Here is a 20,307-nt window from a genome sequence, read left to right on the forward strand (position 1 = left end):
ACCTTTAAAACTATTGAGAGTGGGATCCCGGATCTCAGCTGGGAGGCTATTCCACAACGAGCTGCCTTTAATGGAAAGTACATTTTGTCCAAAAGTGGTCCGTCTGCGGTGGGCCTCACAGTCTCCTCTGGTTCCTGACCGAGTGCAGCATCCAGTGTGCTTTCTGTGGATGAAGTCCCCTAAGGGAGGGGGGGGGGGGGGCAGTCCATGTAAACATTTATAAAAAAAACACATACATTTAAAAGACTTAAAATTGTCAAAACTTAAGAAATTGTGTTTTTCCAGGATGGCACAGTGGTGGTATGAATGTGTTTCTTAAAAGTCAAGTTCGAGTCCAATATGACTCCAAGATACTTGAAGTGGGAGACTAGTTCTAATTCCGTTTAAAAACACATTAGATCCTTCGATTTTGACTGGTCGTTTACTGAACATCATGCATACTGTTGTTCGGCCAGTGTTGAACCTTGTCCAAAGCATTTGAGAGACAAGATGAGATTATTTCAGTGTTCTTCCCGTGTATAAAGATGACCGCATACATTTATACATTCAACTCAGGACATACATTAGAGAAGTCATTTATTTACAGTGAAAAACGTAACTGTGCAAGAATGGAACCTTGTGGAACCCCAACAGGGTTGACAAGGTAGGGGGATTTGGCTCCGTTGACCAAAACACACTGTTTTCTGTTCGATAAGTAAGACTTGAACCAATGTATTGAAACTGCCGAAAAATTGAAATAAGTCAGCTTTGTAAGGAGAACTTGGTGGTCAGCTTTGCCAAATGCCTTCCTGAGATCACGGAAGACAGCATCTACATATGGGCTCGTGTCCAATATACATTTAACCTTTTCCACAAAGACACAGTTAGCGGTCTCAGTGCAAACTGCAATGCATTGAAGCGAAACCTTTGTCTAAATGTTTGGTGATTAGTTTTGACACCCATTTCTCAGCTATCTTAGGTCCAAACTGACATCAAAGAACCACCAAAGAACACGTCCCGACGGAACGTCGCCTCACATCGCCGCACTTGAAATGTTTGCCACTATGAAACCTGATGTACTATATGATTCTGTTTTCTTCGAGGTTGTGTCTTCCTGGTCGAATGTACTTACTGTAAGTCGCTTTGGATAAAAGCGTCAGCTAAATGCAATGTAATGTAAAAGTGTTCAAAATGTAGGGGAAACTGTTTTAAATAGGAGCAAAGTGTTGGTACTAGCAGGCTGCATCACCTAACTTATAAGACTAGCAGGCAGCATCAGCTAACTTTATATGGCAGGAAAAGTGTTTAAAATGTGGGGAAAACTGTTTTAAATAGGGACAGAGTGTACCCAGAGAACAAGCTGCAGCACCTCACTTTCTAGGGGAGGAAACGTTTTTTAAACCTGGGTAAATAAACTCTTGCGTCCAGGTGAGATGAAAATGAAAAAGAATAGCCGTCAGTGTGTGCCTTCACAATAGTTTGTTTGGGTCTTGTGTTCCTGGTAGGTTCTCCCATGGCAAATTGGTCTCAAGTTGTGACACACTCTCGTGGCTACCATTAGCAGCTAATTTTTATTCTCCGATTTTTGCATACAAATTGAATTATGGATTATCAATACTTTTTGTTAAGTGACAGACACATTGGATTAACATTCAGCCGCGTTTTTTTTCGTTTTAATGCCATTGAACACGACTTTTGATCAGAATAACAGCTACGGTGAGCATATCTCCGTGTTTTGCTACCTAAAGCTACGTTGTGTGTTGTCTGTATTTGCTTCCCGTGTCACGAGTTCTGAATGCTCAGTGATGATCCTTATATTTCTATAATCTGTGGACTCTCAGGATGTTATCTAAACTTGTTTGTGAAGATCCAATAAGTATATTGATCGGTATAGCTAGAGTTCTGTGCTAACGGCCTTAGGATTTTTTCGCTCGTGGCTAATTCAGAGGCTCCCCAGCTAGAAATGTTTGGTTCTAAACACATTCTGAGAATGTTACCATTCACTGTTCCAGGAATGTTTTCAGCGGGAAGTTTTCTTTTGGTTCCCAGAATGTTCTTCTGAAAGCTAGGATAACGTTCTCTAAAAACATTCTTAAAATGCTTGGTAATAACCTTTTTAAAATGTTTTTGATAACATTGTGCCCTATTATTCTTAAAACGTTTTCAGCTGCACGTTATATTTTTTCATGTTGCCAGAATGTTATTATTTTAGAGTAGGATAATGTGGTTTATCGTTACGATTTATCAGAAGTCATTTTTTTTTTTAAAGGGACCCAGAATCAGACTCGGAATCAGCTGTGAAAGTAATAATTTGTTTATTAGAAAAGGAGAGCTGGGAGTGGAGGTTGGTTATGGCAGCAGTGGGAAACAGTTGTTCCAGGGTGGGTAGAGAGGCCTGGCTGGTCTTGGAAGTGTGGAAGGCCTTGGATTCCTCCTGGGAGAGACATAAAAATGAGTGTGAGGCAAAAGCAGGCAAAGCTGTCAAAGAATATGCTGGTAAAAAGCTAGAGCGGCACGCAATAAACCGGCAGGGAATGAGTGCAGGCTGCAGGTTTTCATAGTGTGGCTGATGAGCAGGTTGCAGATGTGGTTGATTGGAGATTGCTTCCAGCCGTGTAGAGCAGACCAGCAGGCAGGGGGGGGGGAGAGAGACACACAGTAGAAACAAACACATACAAACACTAACAGGGGTTTCAGGGACGGGCAGTAACAGTCGGTCCGTTCTTCTATATGTCTGTCGCTCTCAAATCTAGGCTCCGTGGACCTCCAAAAGCCAGACGAGTTCCAGAGAACGGCTCCTGGACAGGAGCAGGAACTGGGGAAGAAGCAGAGGTTGACTCCAGACGGAACACGCCGAACACGTATGGTGTCCGTTTGAGAATTGGGAGGCAGGGGGCTAGCAGGCCGGGAAACAAATGTCGGGAGGATATCCATCATCCAGCCAGGTAAGAACTTCACAAGACATGGTTTCTCTTTTGCTATCTGGTGCGCCTCTGCCTGAGCAGCCTCTTTCTGCTCAACACTGGACACTCCCCTCCACCTACCATAGCAGAAAGCCAAAGAATAGGTACATTTATGTAGTTCCACCTCAAATGGATCATCTGCTGGGTCCATCTTGGTTGGTTCGTACTGTTACGGTTGAGTGAAGGAAGCAGGACCCAAATACTGATAACTCTGATTAACCTTTATTTCAAGGATAATGAAAATAACTCGGACAAAACAGAACACTCACGGTGAACTCAGTCACCAACAAAAGACGAACCAACACTGAACACAGGAAGAGACAAGATTAAATACAGGGAGGGGTAATCACAAGACGAGAAACAGCCAGGCAGGGGAGGAGAAACACAAGGGCAACAGGTGAACACAATCAGACAATTAAACACACCAGGGAAAATAATGACAGGGAGGAAAAACACAGAGAGGGACCAGACAATACACAAGGGAGACAGGGAGAACCGAACAGAAAAATAAACCCAAACCTAGACATACAAAACTAAAAACGTGACATAACATGAGAATCGTGATATTTGAGTGAATATTGGCTTGTTGGAATGTTTTTAGAGAGCTGCCAGGTCAGAGAGTACAGAGCTATGGCTAGCAGAGAAGAGCGCTAACCCTCAAGAGCCAGCTCTGGGCTTGCTGTGGCACTGTCCGACTGATCGACTTGGTTACCGGTCAAGGCCGATGGAGAGCGTGACTCCCACTATGCGCCACATATATAAGGTGCTTGCCCGGCAATATGACTCTCTCGGAGTCCTTATTCCTTACACTACGAGGGCCAAAGTGCTTGTTCAGAAGTTGTGGGCGAAGAAGAGGAGCTGGGACGACACAAACCTTTCTCTTGACATTGTTCAGGCTTGGTCCAGCTGGTAGAGGGAACTCCCCAGGCTGGCAGACATCACCCTGCCACGAACCTACACGCTACTGGAGGCTGCAACTGAAGCCACCGACTGCGCTCTGCACGTCTTCTGTGATGCCTCCGAACAGGCATATGGTTCTGTAGCTTACCTCGCAACGAAGGTTGGTGACAAAGTCCATGTGTCATTTGTCATGGCAAGGTCTAGGGTAGCCCCGAAGCGCCAGCAGTCGATGCCAAGGTTGGAACTCTGTGCAGCGTTGACAGGAGCTCCGCTATCCTCTCTCCTCCATCGAGAGATCACCTTAAACATCACCCAGACCTATCTCTGGACTGATCCCACCACAGTCCTGACTTGGCTGACGTCAGAGTCATGTAGGTTCAAAGTCTTCGTGGGAACCGGGGTATCTGAGATCCAGGAATTGACAGCCGAGCACACCTGGCAGTATGTTGACACAGCCAATAATCCAGCCGATGACCTCACCCGTGGCAAGACAGTAGCTGAGCTGGCGGCACCAAATCGGTGGATTCAAGGTCCAAGATTCCTATGTGGCCTGTCTGACCAATGGCCGTCGCTTCCTGCCCCCACAGAGCCTGAAGATACTGACGAGCACAAACGAGCTACCTTCTGCGGCCTAACGCGAACCAGTTCAGTACCTCCAACACCAGATGTCACACAGTTTGACACATGGACAGACTTGGTCGAGGCCACCGAGCAGTTCCTTCACGGGGCGGCAACTGACCCTTCCTTGCCTCAGTCTGACCTGCGTGACGCTGAAAGCCTCCTGTTGCAGTGCAGCCAAGCAGAATGCTTCTAAGAGGAGATTGAGTGTCTCAAGGCTGGAAAATCAGTAAAACCCGGAAGTATGCTTTCACCGGAGATTGATCCTGCATTGGGTCTGATCCGCGTCGGTGGAAGATTTCGCCGCATGGAGACTTCCTGTGCTATGGTAATTCACCCCATTGTTCTCGATCCCAGCCATGCAGTCACAAAACTCCTCATTAAGGACATGGACGAGCGCTTGCTCCATCCAGGGCCCGACAGGGTCTTTGCTGAGAATAGGCGTCAGTACTAGGTCCTGCCTGGGAGACAGGCCGTCAATCATCATCAGAAGACTTGCACTGGATGCAGGAAATGGAAAGGGAAGCCAGTGATACCGATTATGGCCGACTTGCCTTCTGCCCGTCAGTGGCTCCTCAAGCCTCCATTCTTCTGTACTGGGGTCGACTGTTTTGGGCCATATACTGTCGAGGTAGGGCGGCGCAGTGAAAAACGGTGGGGAGTCATCTTTAAATGTCTCACCACTCGCTGTGTCCACCTAGATCAATCAATCAATCAATCAATGTTTATTTATATATCACAAATGTTACATTTGTCTCAGTGGTCTTCACAGTGTGTACAGAATATCAGTATGACAATACGACACCCGCTGTCCTTAGACCCTCACATCGTACAAGGAAAGACTTCCGAAGAAAACCCAGAAAAATGGGAGAAACCTCAGGGAGAGCAACAGAGGAGGGATCCCTCTCCCAGGACGGACAGACGTGCAATAGATGCCGTGTGTAAATTGAAAAGATAATACATTTGCAACATAGGTAGTCCAAATGTTTGGAAATGCATGTGTGTATAATAGGAAGATGAATCCACGAGGATATCCATCCAGGACCGATGATCCAGGACCACAGCCACGACTCGCGATCCAGGGCTCGCGATCCAGGACACAGGACCGCAGGATCATCCATGACTCCGGATCCCGGCATATATAGACACCAAAAAGAAAGACATTTGGGGAAGCTGGGTTAATCGGAACATGAGAGTACACAGGTATAGACAGAGAGAAGGAAGAAGTAAGATGTCCCCCGACAAACTAAGCCTATATCAGCAAAACTAGGGGCTGAATCTAATCAGCCCTAACTATAAGCTTTATCAAAAAGGAAGGTCTTAAGCGCACTCTTAAAAACGGATAGGGTGTCTGCCGCCCGAACACAAACTGGAAGCTGATTCCACAAATGTGGAGCTTGATAAGAAAAGGCTCTGGCTCCCATTGTACTTTTAGAGATTCTAGGAACAACCAACAACCCTGCATTCTTGGAACGCAATGCCTAGTAGGACAGTAGGGTATAATGAGTTCTTTAAGGTAAGATGGCGCCTGCCCATTAAGGGCTTTGTAGGCGAGAAGAAGATTTTTAAATTCTATCCTGTGTTCTATAGGGAGCCAGTGTAAGGCAGCCAGAACAGGAGTAATGTGGTCCCTTTTCCTAACTCTGGTTAGTACACGAGCTGCAGCATTTTGAATCAGCTGAAACGACTTCACTGACTTCTTGGTACTCCCTGATAATAAAGAGTTACAATAATCCAGCCTAGAAGTAACAAATGCATGGACTAGTTTCTCTGCATTGTTTTGAGGCAAGATATGCCTGATTTTTGCAATGTTACGTAGATGGAAGTAGGCGGTCCTTGAAATTGATTTTATGTGGGCGTTAAAGGATAAATCCTGATCAAATATAACACCAAGATTCCTTACAGTCTCACTGGAGACCAAATTAATGCCATCCATAGTTAGTATATCTTTAGATAATTTGTTTCATAGATTCTTCGGGCCAAGTACAATAACTTCAGTTTTGGTCATGTTTAACATCAAAAAGTTTAAGGTCATCTACGTTTTTAAGTCCTTAAGGCAGTCTTGAATTTTATTTAGATGATTAATTTCATCAGGCTTGATTAATAAATATAGTTGAGTATCATCCGCATAACAATGAAAGTTTACAGAATGATTCCTTATAATATTGCCTAACGGAAGCATATATAATGTGAACAAAATAGGTCCGAGCACAGAGCCCTGTGGCACTCCATGGCTAACTTTGGTTTGCGTGGAAGATTCATCGTTAACACGTACAAACTGAGAGCGTTCAGATAGATAGGACCTAAACCAGCCTAAAGCAGTTCCCTGTATGCCAACTAAGTGCTCTAGTCTTTGCAATAAGATATCATGGTCGATAGTATCAAATGCAGCACTGAGATCGAGCAAAACAAGAATAGAGACAAGTCCCTTGTCTGAGGCTATTAGAATGTCATTTGTGACTTTAACCAGAGCTGTCTCTGTGCTATGATGTGTTCTAAAGCCAGACTGAAAATCTTCAAATAAATCATTGTTTTTTAAGTAATCACACAACTGTTTTGCGACCGCTTTCTCAAGAATTTTTGAGAGGAACGGAAGATTAGAAATAGGTCTATAGTTGGCTAAAACCTCTGGATCGAGGTTGTGCTTTTTAAGAAGCGGTTTTATCACTGCTACTTTGAATGATTGTGGAACATAGCCTGATAATAAAGACATATTCATAATATTTAATAAAGAAGTGCTAATTAATGGAAAAACTTCCTTCAACAGCTTAGTTGGAATTGGGTCTAACATGCACGTTGATGGTTTAGAAGAGAGAATCATTGAATGTAATTGTTCAAGGTTTATGGCTGAAAAGCATTCTAGTTTACTATCTAGTGTAATATTAGAACTTACGTTTCCGGGAGCTGTTGATAACACTATACTGGTCAAAGGCAAGAGGTCATTAATTTTGTTTCTAAGAGTAACAATTTTATCGTTAAAAAAGCACATAAAATCATTACTACTGAGTGCTATGGGAATAGAAGGCTCAGTCGAGCTGTGGCTCTCTGTCAGCCTGGCTACAGTGCTGAAAAGAAATCTTGCATTATTCTTATTCTCATCTATTAATGAAGAGTAGTAGGCTGCTCTCGCTTTACGCAGTGCTTTCTTATATTCATTGAGAGTAATATGCCAAATTAAACGAGATTCTTCAAGTTTAGTCGAACGCCATATCCTTTCAAGTTGTCTAGACTTTTGCTTTATTTTGCGGGTTTCGGCATTATGCCATGGAGCTAATCTATGTTGTTTTATTTTCTTCTTTTTCAAAGGAGCAACAGAGTCTAATTTTATTCGCAGCGCATCTATAGCACTATCAACAACATGATCAATTTGGGGTGGTGTACATTTTGTATAAGTTTCCTCCCCTACATGCAGACATGCTATCGAGTTAAGTATTAGTGGAATCTCTTCCTTAAATGTGGCTATAGCACTAACAGATAGGTTTCTGCTGCAAGAGCTTTTGACTAATGCTTTGTAGTCTCGTAATAGTACTTCAAAAGTTACTAAGAAATGGTCGGATAAAGCAGGATTATGCGGTTCGACTAATAGTTGCTCAATTTCAATACCATAAGTCAGAACAAGGTCGAGAGTGTGATTATAGCAGTGGGTTGGTTTATGTTACACTCTGACAGAAACCAACAGAATCTAATATAGAGTTAAATGCAACAGTAAGGCTATTTTTATCATCGTCAACATGAATATTAAAGTCACCTACGATAATTACTTTGTCTGTTTTAAGAACCAAAGTTGATAAAAACTCAGAGAATTCTGATAAGAATTCTGAATAAGGACCTGGTGCACGATACACTGTAACAAATAAGATTGGCTGCAAAGTTTTCAGGTCGGATGCGTAAGACTAAAAACGAGGCTTTCAAAGGAGGTATAATTTAATTTTGGTTTAGTATTGATAAGTAAACTTGAGTCAAAGATTGCTGCAACTCCACCTCCTCCGCCCGTGCCTCGAGCAATATGAGTGTTGATATGGCTGGGTGGAGTGGCCTCATTTATGCTGACATATTCTTCATGTCTCAACCAAGTTTCAGTGAGACAGCATATATCAACATTATAATCTGATATTAAATCATTTACCAATATTGCTTTAGATGCTAGAGATCTTATGTTTAAGAGACCACATTTAATCTTCCTGTTTTGTTGCACTGTAGTAGTTGTTATTATGTATGACACCTCTATTAGGTTTTACCTTAAATTGTCCTTGGGCAGACACACACACCGCTAATATTGGGTATTTTATTGGGTTCGGGATTCCTATGGATGACTGCCTAGGAGAGAGCGCAGAGAAGCGTGTAAGACTGCGACTCCGCCTCCTGGTCTCAACTCCAGTTTGTCATGGATTACGTCCACAAAGCCCTGAAATGTTTGCCGAAATGAGATCTGCACCTTCCAAAGTAGGATGAATGCCGTCTCTCTTAATCAGACCAGGTTTTCCCCAGAAGGCTGTCCAATTATTTACGAAGCCCACATTGTTTGCTGGGCACCACCAAGACAACCAGCGCTGAAATGATGACATGCGGCTATACATGTCATCATTGATCAGATTGGGGAGGGGACCAGAGAACAATGTTCTGCTTAATAGCATCGATGCAGATGCTTTCCTCTTAGCCTTGAGGCGATTCATCGCTCGGCGAGGCACCCCCTTCGAGATTCTCTCAGATCAGGGGACAAACTTCCGGGGAGCAACTAGGGAGCTTGAGGAGGCGTTTGCTGGAATGATTCCCCAACTGCAAGAGGAACTTGCCACGAAACAGATCAAGTTTCGCTTTAACCCTCCAGCATCTCCCCACTTTGGTGGTGCCTGGGAGCGCGAGATACAATCGGTCAAGAAGGCTCTACAAGTGGTGATCGGCACTCAGTCTCTCCAGGGAGAAGTCCTCCTCACCTTGTTAGTTGAGGTGGAAGGTATCTTAAATGCCAAACCCATAGGCTGTGTCATCAGACCTCGCAGATCCAGATCCTGTGACGCCAAGCATGTTGCTGATGGGGCGACGGGATGCCTCCCTTCTACAAGTATCATATGCGACAGACACCCTTAGCAAGAGGCGGTGGCGTCATTGTCAAATGATGGTTGACCACTTCTGGGTGCAGTTCATCAGAAGCTACTTGCCATCCCTTCAAGTCTGCCAGAAGTGGCGGCAGCACACTGATGGTCTTCTCCAAGGTACTGTCGTGATGATAGTTGATCCTCAGCTTCCACGTGCCCACTGGCACGTGGCCTTATTACCTTAATTCCAAAACCAAGTAAAAATAATCTTTTGTTGGATAATTGGAGACCTATTACCCTACTATGTAATGATTACAAACTGTTAGCACATGTTATGCTAACAGGTTAAACTCAGGTCTGAATCAACTAGTAGATGAATGTCAATCAGCCTTTATTAAGGGCAGAAGTATTCATAACCATACCAGACTGATACTGGATATGCTCGATTACCAGGAGTTTATTGATACTGAAGGTCTCGTATTATTTCTGGATTTTTATAAGGCTTTTGATACTGTTGAACATTCCTTTTTAATGGAAACTCTAACATTTTTGGGTTTTGGTGAACATTTCTGCAACATAATTAGGATGCTCTATTCGGACATAGATAGTTCTGTATCTTTGAACCCTGGAATGAGCCCTAGGTTTAAGGTTTTACGTGGTATTCGACAGGGTTGCCCCATTTCCCCAAAATTATTTATTCTGACCACCCAAGTTTTAACGACGCTTATTATAAAGAATCACAAAATATTAGGCATTACCCTCTTTGACAAAGAATTTAAAATTAGTCAATTCGCGGATGACACATCCATTTTCCTAAAGAATAAATCCATGGTAAAGGAAACTCTTAACACAATTTCAATTATTTCAAAAGCATCAGGGTTATCTCTTAATCTTTCAAAATGTGAATTACTCCCTATCCATTCATGTGATGATTCCGTTATTGACTCTATTAGAGTGGTACCTGAAGTGAAATATTTAGGAATAACATTATCTAAAAATGATATCAGGAGAGAAGATCTTAATATTTGTAACCGTATCACAGATATGAAGAAATCTCTCAGTCGTTGGTTAACTAGAGATCTTACTATTTTTGGCAGAGTTCTTCTTACTAAAGCAGAAGGTATATCTAAACTTATTTATCCATGCCACTCGTGTTTTGTCTCTTCGGCCAATATTAAAAAAATCAACTCAATTATTTTCCAATTCTTGTGGAGAAATAAAACTCACTACATTAAAAAGTCACAGCTTGTTAAAGAATATGATAAAGGTGGAATTAAAGCTTTAGACTTTGAATCGATGATTGGAACAATTAAAATTAAAACTGCGGTCACAGACGTGCACGCAGTTGTGGGCGGGCCTTCGCGTCCGAGCGCCTGTAGGGGAGGGTCGCTGGTCGTCCCGGCGTCAAGCAGATGCGCGCGTGTCCTCCGAAATGAGCCGTTCGTAATTTCTCAAACGTTCGTGTCCCGGACTGCATCTTCCCCATAATACTCGGGCATGCATGTGAGTGGTGGAGGAGGGGGGTGGTGGGAGATGCAGGGCCTTCAGCAGGGCCTTCAGCAAACTCCAACAATTCTGGCAGCAAGCTGCTCCCTGACAGTCTTCTGGGTGTGTGGCTTTGTCCTGCTGCATCTAACAAATGTGGAAAAACAAAGAGATTAGATTAATTCACTGGCTTATACTTATAGGATAATATTGGACTATAAATGAAATATTACACCAAATAAATAAGTAAACACATGTATATTCATTCACTGGCCATTCATTTAGAAAATGTAACTCCAAAAAGACAAGTAACACTATTTAGCATTTTGGCTAATCATTCCTGTTGGCTAAGCTACACTGTGATGCAGTTCCACCAAACACAAAAGTAATATATAAAAAGGATAATATTGGACTATAAATAAATAATATTACACCAAATAAATAAGTAAACACATGTATATATTCGTTCACTGGCCATTCATTTAGAAAATGTAACTCCAAAAAGACAAGTAAAACTATTTAGCATTTTGCCTAATCATTCCTGTAGCTTCTTGGCTAAGCTAGCACTGTGACGCAGTTCCACCAAACACATAAGTAATATATAAAAACAGAGAGATTACATACCTTTCCCGTGGTGGAAGTTCAACATCCGAGTCACTACTGCCCGGATCCAGGTCTGGCTGGAGGAGATCTTCATCATCCGACGAAGAGTCATTTGGTATGATCAAAGCCCCGCTATCGTCAGCTAGCATCTCTAGCACCTGCTCGCCTCGGTGGTGAAGCTCTCCCTTCTGGCTGCGTAATGCGTAATGGAGCGGGCGTAGTTTATACTACGCAGGATCATATCTTGGAACCCATTGGTCGATTTGGATGATTGACACCTTTTCTGAACCGTTGGAGCCAATAGAATCGAGTGACAGTTAGTAAGTCCCGCTAAACACTTACGTCAAGTAGAGAGAGGTTTGCGTAAACAGCACGTGAGACAGCATTAGCTCGGGACTGCAAAACTTTATACCTACTCTGCTGCCATGAATGTAATGATAGATTATCAGGAACAATTCTAAAGTGACTAAGAGACATTGGATTAACCTTAAGCAGCGTTTTTTATTCCCTTGAACAAGAGCTTTGATCACAAAACAGCAACGGTAAGACATACTTATTGTTATGGTTTTGAAAACTGTTTTTTTTTTTCTTCTCTGTTCTGGCTGATAGCTCAGTGAGTTTGTGTCCTACAGTGATGATACTTATAACAAAAATAATCTGTGGAGTATCAGCTTTCAGATGATATGTAGTTTGTGCAGAAAAAATTAAGTTTTAAAGGTCGTTTTTGCTAGTTAGCACCGGAAGTAGCATCTGCCCGTTTTAGCTAAGGGCTAATGCTAACGCTTCTTGTGAGACTTTTGTTTTGTTTCGGTAAAAATAGTTCTTATCGTCAGTTAGCTGAGATTCTTCTCTTTAATCTGGTATAACACATTAATAGGTTTTTAAATATTAAGATGCTCTGAGACACAGTGTCGTGGAAAAAAAAAAAACAGGGTCCCCGCCGGCTTAACAGGTTAACCGTGGCGTGCGGTGCAGTGGGTTGTGCAGACGTTCTGCCCTTGACTGTTTGTTTACTCAATAAACGCATCTCCTCTTGATATTAGGCCATGTATGTTCCATACCAGTGGAGTTTGCTTTTTGTTGTTGTGTTTATTGATCAAAAAGCAAACCTTCAATACAGCTGTTATGTGGTCAAGGTAAGTAAAGTAATAATTGAAGCTGTGTATTGGTTATATTAGCGTATGACTTAAAATGAAAACACAACAGCATTTCACAAAACGCTACAGCATTTCACAAAACGCCGCAGCATTTCAGAAAACACCACAGCATTTCACATTGGACGGAAAGGGTATTCCGTAGGGAGAACACTTCTTGTTTATGATTGGACAGAGCCAGCCAGACAGCACTGCTGTGATTGGTTGTTTTTGCTGCCAGTGAAGAAATGACGCTTCGTGATTGGTCAACGTCCGACAGCGCAATATGTCCCAACCGGTCCCCTCCCAACACATCAGCCGTTAGCACACACTCAGAGCTCACAGCTCCTCATACTGTTCAGAAACTGGACAAAAAGTTAAATATGTACAAACCACAGATGGCGAATACAGTCGGCTGCTTTATTTATGTCTGTATGACGTTGTTGTGAGTGTGGACGGAGCAGCAACAGGTTAGTTTAGCCTGATGGATCCGATTCCATTCTGAAAACACGCATTTTAAAAGCTTTTCGCCTGCCGTCTTGTCTGCAGACTTGTCAAAGCATTAATTTCATGGTTTTTACTAACCCGTTATCAGTATTAGTTACTTCGGCATCACTTTGGAAACGTGTATTACAATTAAATCACTGTCAAATATGTTCATTTTGTTGTAGTTGGTATCTCCTATAGGATTTACATGGAGATACTTCCCGCCCCCTCTCCAGCGCGTCTTGTTTGAATGACAGGAGCAAACACAGCTGACAGCCGCGGTGAAACTCAAGCGATTAGAGCGATGCGAATATTGGGTAAGGCAAGGCAAGGCAAGTTTATTTATAGAGCACTTTTCAACTCAAGGCAATTCAAAGTGCTTTACAAAAAAAAAAATGAAAGACATTAAAAAAGAAAAGCTAATCAAATAAACATTAAGGAAAAATACATGGATAAAAGTTACAGTGCAGTCTAAAATATAAATAGTTCAATTAAACATTACAAGAAAAAGTACATGGATAAAAGTTACAGTGCAGTTTAAGATATGAATAGTTCAATTAAAAGCAGCGCAGGGTTTCCCACACATAGACTATACTTGGGCGGGCCGCCCAGGTATATTAACGGCCGCCCAAGTATATTTCGCGACCCATTTAGGTTTTTGTTTTTTTTATAATTTTTTAATACATTTTTCTTTTATAATTTTTTTTTTATTCGTCCGTGACCACGACGCCATCTGCGATCGATTGACTTGTGGACAATGATCCCTCGCTCCCTTGCACTGATCTCGCCTCCTTCTGGCCTGTTAAGTGGCCTGCCTCACACAGGGTGACTGGCTGTCCACATGATGTGGCCTGCCGACATGGCCACTGTCATACAGATCATAAATCAAAGCCCTTGATTGGTCTCTGTGTGTCATTCAAGCTCGGGATAACCTCAGCTCAGGTGAGGTAAAGGACTCTGAGTGTTTAGATAGTTAACTTAGTCTAAGTTCTCAGTGGGTCTCAAACGGTGTGGTCACCGTTTATGTAAACACATATTTCCATTTGAGAGGGTAGTGATTGGTCTAATGGATAGTGAGGTGGGCTGAAGATCGGAAGGTTGTGAGTTCAAATCCCGCGAGGAACACCACCACTAGTGTGCCCTTGAGCAAGGCACTGAGCCCTCAGTTACTCCAGGGAGGATTTCCCTGTAATCGGTCATTATAAGTCGCTTTGGATAAAAGCGTCAGCTAAATGAAATGTAATGTGATTAGTAAAATATGCATGAATAAATAAATTAAAAGTTAACTGGGTGAAAAAAGGTAAGATACACTTTTAAAACTTGTTGAGAGAAAACTAGTCTTTGCTGCTGCCTCAAAGAGGAGGAGAGGAGGGAGACAGGAGAGGCTGATTCAGGAGCACAGACACACTCACAACTATAAATGAACCACAAATAAATTAATAAACAAGTTTCAGTGTTTTTTTCATATTGGAAATGATATGTTATTGGTTATGGCCATGATTTTATGATTATTGAAATGTATACAGTTCTGTTTCATATAGGTGTTTCCATAGATCTAGTCTCTTTATCTTCCCCTGAAATGCACCAGATTGGTGCATTTAACTCCAAAATAAAAAATAAAATCTTACCGGGGGGGGGGGGGGGGGGGGCATGCCCCTGGACCCCCATAGAGGATTTGAGGTCGACCCCCACTAAAAATCACATGGATAGGTTCCTAAATACATTTTTTTTTTTTTTAAAAAGTAACCCATTTCCATATGTTCATGTGTGGGTAATAGATTTAAACTATAGGGCTATCATTATGGGCCCTGCCTGTACCTGTTCGCTCTGCCATCGCGTGAAGGATCTGCTAACAAGCGACCAACAGAAAGGTTAATGTTGTTGCACGTCACCTCACCCCCCCCCGCTACCACCACCCCCCCAAGTATATTTCAGATCTGTGGGAAACACTGGCAGTTAATGGACCAGCACCAGAGGTGTTCCCATACACACAGGCGTTGGAGCTGTTCTTCATGAAATCCCAGAAGGATGAAGTGCTCTGACAAACAGTGCCATCTTTGCGCAAAATGATTATGATTAACCCCCCCCCACCGCCCGCTGCCACCACACGCCCAAGTATATTTCAGATCTGTGGGAAACACTGCAGCGACAAAAAGAAAAGTCTTCAGCCTGGATTTAAAAGTAGTCAGAGTTGCAGCGGACCTGCAGGTTTCTGGGAGTTTGTTCCAGATATTTGGAGCATAATAACTGAACGCTGCTTCTCCATGTTTAGTTCTGACTCTGGGGACAGAAAGCTGACCAGTCCCTGAAGACCTGAGAGATCTGGATGGTTCATAGTTTAGCAGGAGGTCAGTAATGTATTTTGGGCCTAAACCATTCAGTGCTTTATAAACCAGCAGCAGTATTTTGAAATCTATTCTTTGACACACAGGAAGCCAGTGTAAAGACTTCAGAACAGGAGTGATGTGATCCACTTTCTTAGTGTTAGTGAGGACTCGAGCAGCGGCGTTCTGAATCAGCTGCAGCTTTCTAATAGATTTTTTAGTGAGACCTGTGAAGACACCATTGCAGTAGTCAAGTCTACTGAAGATAAAGGCATGGACAAGTTTTTCCAAATCCTGCTGTGACATTAGTCTTTTAATCCTAGATATGTTCTTTAGGTGATAGTAGGCTGATTTAGTAACTGGGTAGTCTACCATAGTATTTACATGGAGATAAGCCCCTTAAAAACCATGAATTAATAAAGCATTAATTCTGTGTTTACTCCTGTGATTAAAAAAAGACGCTGGAGAGGGGGCGGGCCGGATCTCCATGTAAATCCTATCGGAATCGGATCGATCAGGCTAAACTAACCTGTAGCTGCTCCGTCCACACTCACAACAACATCATACAGACATAAATAAAGCAGCGACTGTATTCACCGTGACATAGACAGTCTGTGTTTTGCATATCTTTAACTTTTGTCCAGTTTCTGAACAGATATGAGGAGCTGTGAGCTCTGAGTGTGTGCTAACAGCTAACGGCTGATGTGTTGGTCCAATCACGAAGTCATTTCTTGATTGGCAGCAAAAACAACCAATCACAGCAGTGCTTCTCTGGCTGGCTCTGTCCACAAACAATATCACAAACAATAAGTGTTCTCCCTAAGGAATACCCTTTCCGTCCAATGTGAAATGCTGCGGTGTTTTGTGAAATGCTGTGGCGTTTTGTGAAATGCTGTGGTGTTTTGTGAAATGCTGCGGCGTTTTGTGAAATGCTGTTGTGTTTTGTGAAATGCTGTTGTGTTTTGTGAAATGCTGTAGTTTCTTGCACTTCAGGGCCACCGTACTATAGAGATGTTTTTATTTTAAAGTAAATTGAGATGGAACATAGTAAAAACATGTAAATTCTAATGTCCGCCTAAAAAAAAAACATTACTTATAGTGAAAACCACCCTTGAATGATGAGTTTAGTAGACTAAAAGCTTTAGGAATCCAAACTATAACATATAATAAGTACCCTGTATCAAGATTGATGCAAAACAAGTGAAATTTGACCTTTTTAAGAGAGGTTTAGAAAAATAAAGTCCACCTCACCTCTGGGTAATTTGGGAACCATCAGTTCCATTTGTACGTTTTCACTGTAAAAATCATTTTATTACTTTGTATTATCACTATAGGTATTCATTCCATCCAAATACAACTGTTGTGAAAAAATAAATAAAATAAAAATAAAACATACTCTGTTATCGTCTTAGGCCCCACGGACCCGTAATCGCGTCATTTTCAGGAAACAACGTCTAAGGAAGCTTAATATTTAATAAACTATGAATATTTTATATCCATAGAACGGGAAAAAAACTAATTTAACTGATCTTTTTCATTTATTTTTTCACAAAAAAACACACAATGCTAACAGTGAGCCTCTGAATTAGCCCCGAGCGAAAAATGATAACCTATTACTGCACCGAAAATCACTCCTAGCTCCCTTATTACTTATCCTAGCTCCACATCAAACACATTGTTTATGACCGCAAGGAGACACAGAATCTAACGGTGCCCACCCTCAACACTAAAGATACAAACTAGCGAGGTTACCAACAAAAACGTACATCAAAACAAGTGGCGCTAGGTATTAGCATTAGTACTGCACACACCGACCGCGTGTTCCAATGAAAAGCATACATATATATAAATAAAGTATAAAGTATAGGTCAACACATTTCAGTATAACACACCAATTGCGATATTACTCACGTTTGACCGTGGAGCAGGGTTTCTATGTACCGAGAAGTGGGTAGTTTAATGAGTCTGTTGACGACAAAACCTCCGCGCACACAGACAGCCAAGGCAAGCTACCTGAGTTAAGTCTCTCCCTAAACCGGAAATACCGGAAATGTGACATCCGGTTTGTCATTCACAATAAAGTTTTTCAAAATAAAGGTACATTTAATATTGACGTATCAAATTGATTCAAATGTCTTACACAACACATGTATCGAGACAATAAATGAACTGTTTATATAGTCGATCAACACTGTGTATGTTACTCATTACAGGATAATCACATGGCACTAAATCAGACCGGCTGTTCTCCTCTGTTTACATCCTGCTGGTTTAAATTATGTGTTCTATAGGCTCTGTGCACAAGATTTAGTTGAGTAGTGAGCCATTCGTTTTTTTTTTCGTGGTGAGATGTCTGCTGAGAGGTCCTTGTATACCTCGCTGACTTTGAGGACATCTGGGTCTGGCAGCTCCCCCCGCATGGCCTTGTAACGTGTACTCCTTTGAACACAGCTACATACAATTACTTAGGACAATATATATTACCTTACACCGTCAGCAACTGTAAACTGCTTTGGCATAGTGGAAATGAACACCATGTCACTCACTCTGCCTGGTTTCACACACTATTAATTACACAAAAGAATTGTCAATTTAATTGAAAAGGTCGTTGATGCAATATACTAAATCAGCTCTTGGCACAAAGGAAATACTCATTAAATCATGGATTGGCTGTGAACACATACTGTTCTATTGTATTGCATAGAAAGATGTGTTACTGTTGTGCTTGTAGTGGAAATACTGTTTGTAGTCGTAGATAGAGAAACAAAGATGGAAAACATTTCACCATACATTGTTTAGGAGTTTTATATGTATTGGGTGTTTATGGTTAATGTGGGAAATTAATAAGCAGAGCTGAGTCATTTGAGACATGTAAATCGTCAAAAATGGTACATTCTCTGTTAGCTTACGTTCGCCCCGATTGAGCTAGCAACTATTTTATTCGCAATTTAACATGATATTGGATATGGGCTTAACTTGTCCTGGACTGGAATTTTCCCGATCTTTTCCCGAGGAGGTGTTTGCGAAAAAGCGCTTAAAATGCATGAATAACACAGATTTTTCAAAATGGCCGACTTTCTGGGGGGCGGGGCTAATGGAAGCTATTTTGAAATATGTCCGCAATTCCATCAGTAATGTCTGTGGCAAGATTGGGGTAGTTTGGAGAAACTATATGTGACTATCGCACAATAGGGGGCGCTACTGAGCTGGTGTACAAAAATGTACATTTTTTTTGTACAGTCTGGAAAAAGACGTGGGTTGTGACGTGTGTTCCAAGTTTTGCGTCCGAAAGTCATTTTAGCGATTTTGTGGCATTTAAATCGTCAAAATTGGTACATGTTCCGTTAGCTTACGAGCTCCCCGTTTGAGCAGTCGACTATTCATTCGCAATTTAGCATCACATTGGATATGGGCTGATCTTGTCCTGGTTTGAAATGTTTCCGATCATTTTCCTAGGACAAGTATGCGAAAATGCGCTTAAAATGGACATATTTCAAAATGGCCGACTTCATGGGGGGCGGAGATAATGGAAGCCATTTTGAAATATGTCCGCATTTCCATGAGGAATCTCTGTGCCAAGTTTCGGGTAGTTCGAAGAAACTATATTTGACTACCGCACAATAGGGGGCGCTACTGAGACATATTTGCTAAAACGTCCGATTTTTTTCTACAGTCTGGAAAAGGTTGTGGGCTGTGACATGACATGACATTTTTTAACCCTTCGATTTCGAGAAAAAACTGAATAGGACACGCCCACATTTTTCATTGGTTGCGACCCTTTAAATCTCAGTTTATACTCACCCTGCCAGTATGTCTATGACAATATATATTTTTTTAGTCCATCGGTTCTTGAGATATAAATTAGTTGTGTTTTTGGCGCCCCCTATTGTTCGAAATGAACATTGTTTGTTGTGCCTATTCCCCAAGACACACTGAACCTATCCACCGAAATCTGTGATATTCGGATACATTTTGGATGAATTGTGAGCATTTATGTGTAGGCCACACCCTTTTGCTAATACGTTTTGATTGATGTCGGCCACATTTTTCCACACCTCGTGCTCATTTTGTACGGTAATATGTCTGCCCCTCCATTGATGCTGTGCACTAAGTTTGGTTTGGAAAATCAAGAAATTGGAATTTAAGTTAATATTTCAATGTTTTTCAAATTATGCTAATTTAAAAAAAATCAAAGTAGGCGGAGCTTCGAGATATGAGAGGATAATATGTAGAGCTGCTCCACCCGGATAAGTGTGCAACATTTTAGGTCCGTCAGACTTACGCTGCGACTTTGTAAATTGTTCGAAACACTGAATTTACACAGGTGGCGCTAGAGAGCAAGTTGAAAAATGTTCTCCCATCGAATCCAGAATGTTAACATTTTCACCGGTCCTGGCAGCGTTGCCAAATGTCGCTACATGAATAGTGTCGTAACCCCCTCAAAAACAGGTCGAAAGTGCAGAACCGGTAACAGAAGAATAATAATACTGACGATTTCAATAGGTCTTTGCACTACGTGCTCAGGCCCTAATAAAATGGTTGAAAGCTTTTTTGTCCCAGCCATAATCCATGTGGTTCCATATTCCAAAGGCCATATTTAAACGTCTAGGAGGGTTTGATTTTCTTTTAAAATGTGATTTTGAGGTTAATAAGATTCCGACCAAATTGTCAAATTTTCATAAGCAGATACTTCATTATTGGAAAATGATATTTACCCACAATTTTTCTCCTCATGGATCTACTTTATGGAACAATAGAGTGATTATTATAAACAGAAAAT

Source organism: Pseudochaenichthys georgianus, chromosome 20 (genome assembly GCF_902827115.2).
Source record: "Pseudochaenichthys georgianus chromosome 20, fPseGeo1.2, whole genome shotgun sequence".
Classification (NCBI taxonomy): Eukaryota; Metazoa; Chordata; class Actinopteri; order Perciformes; family Channichthyidae; genus Pseudochaenichthys; species Pseudochaenichthys georgianus.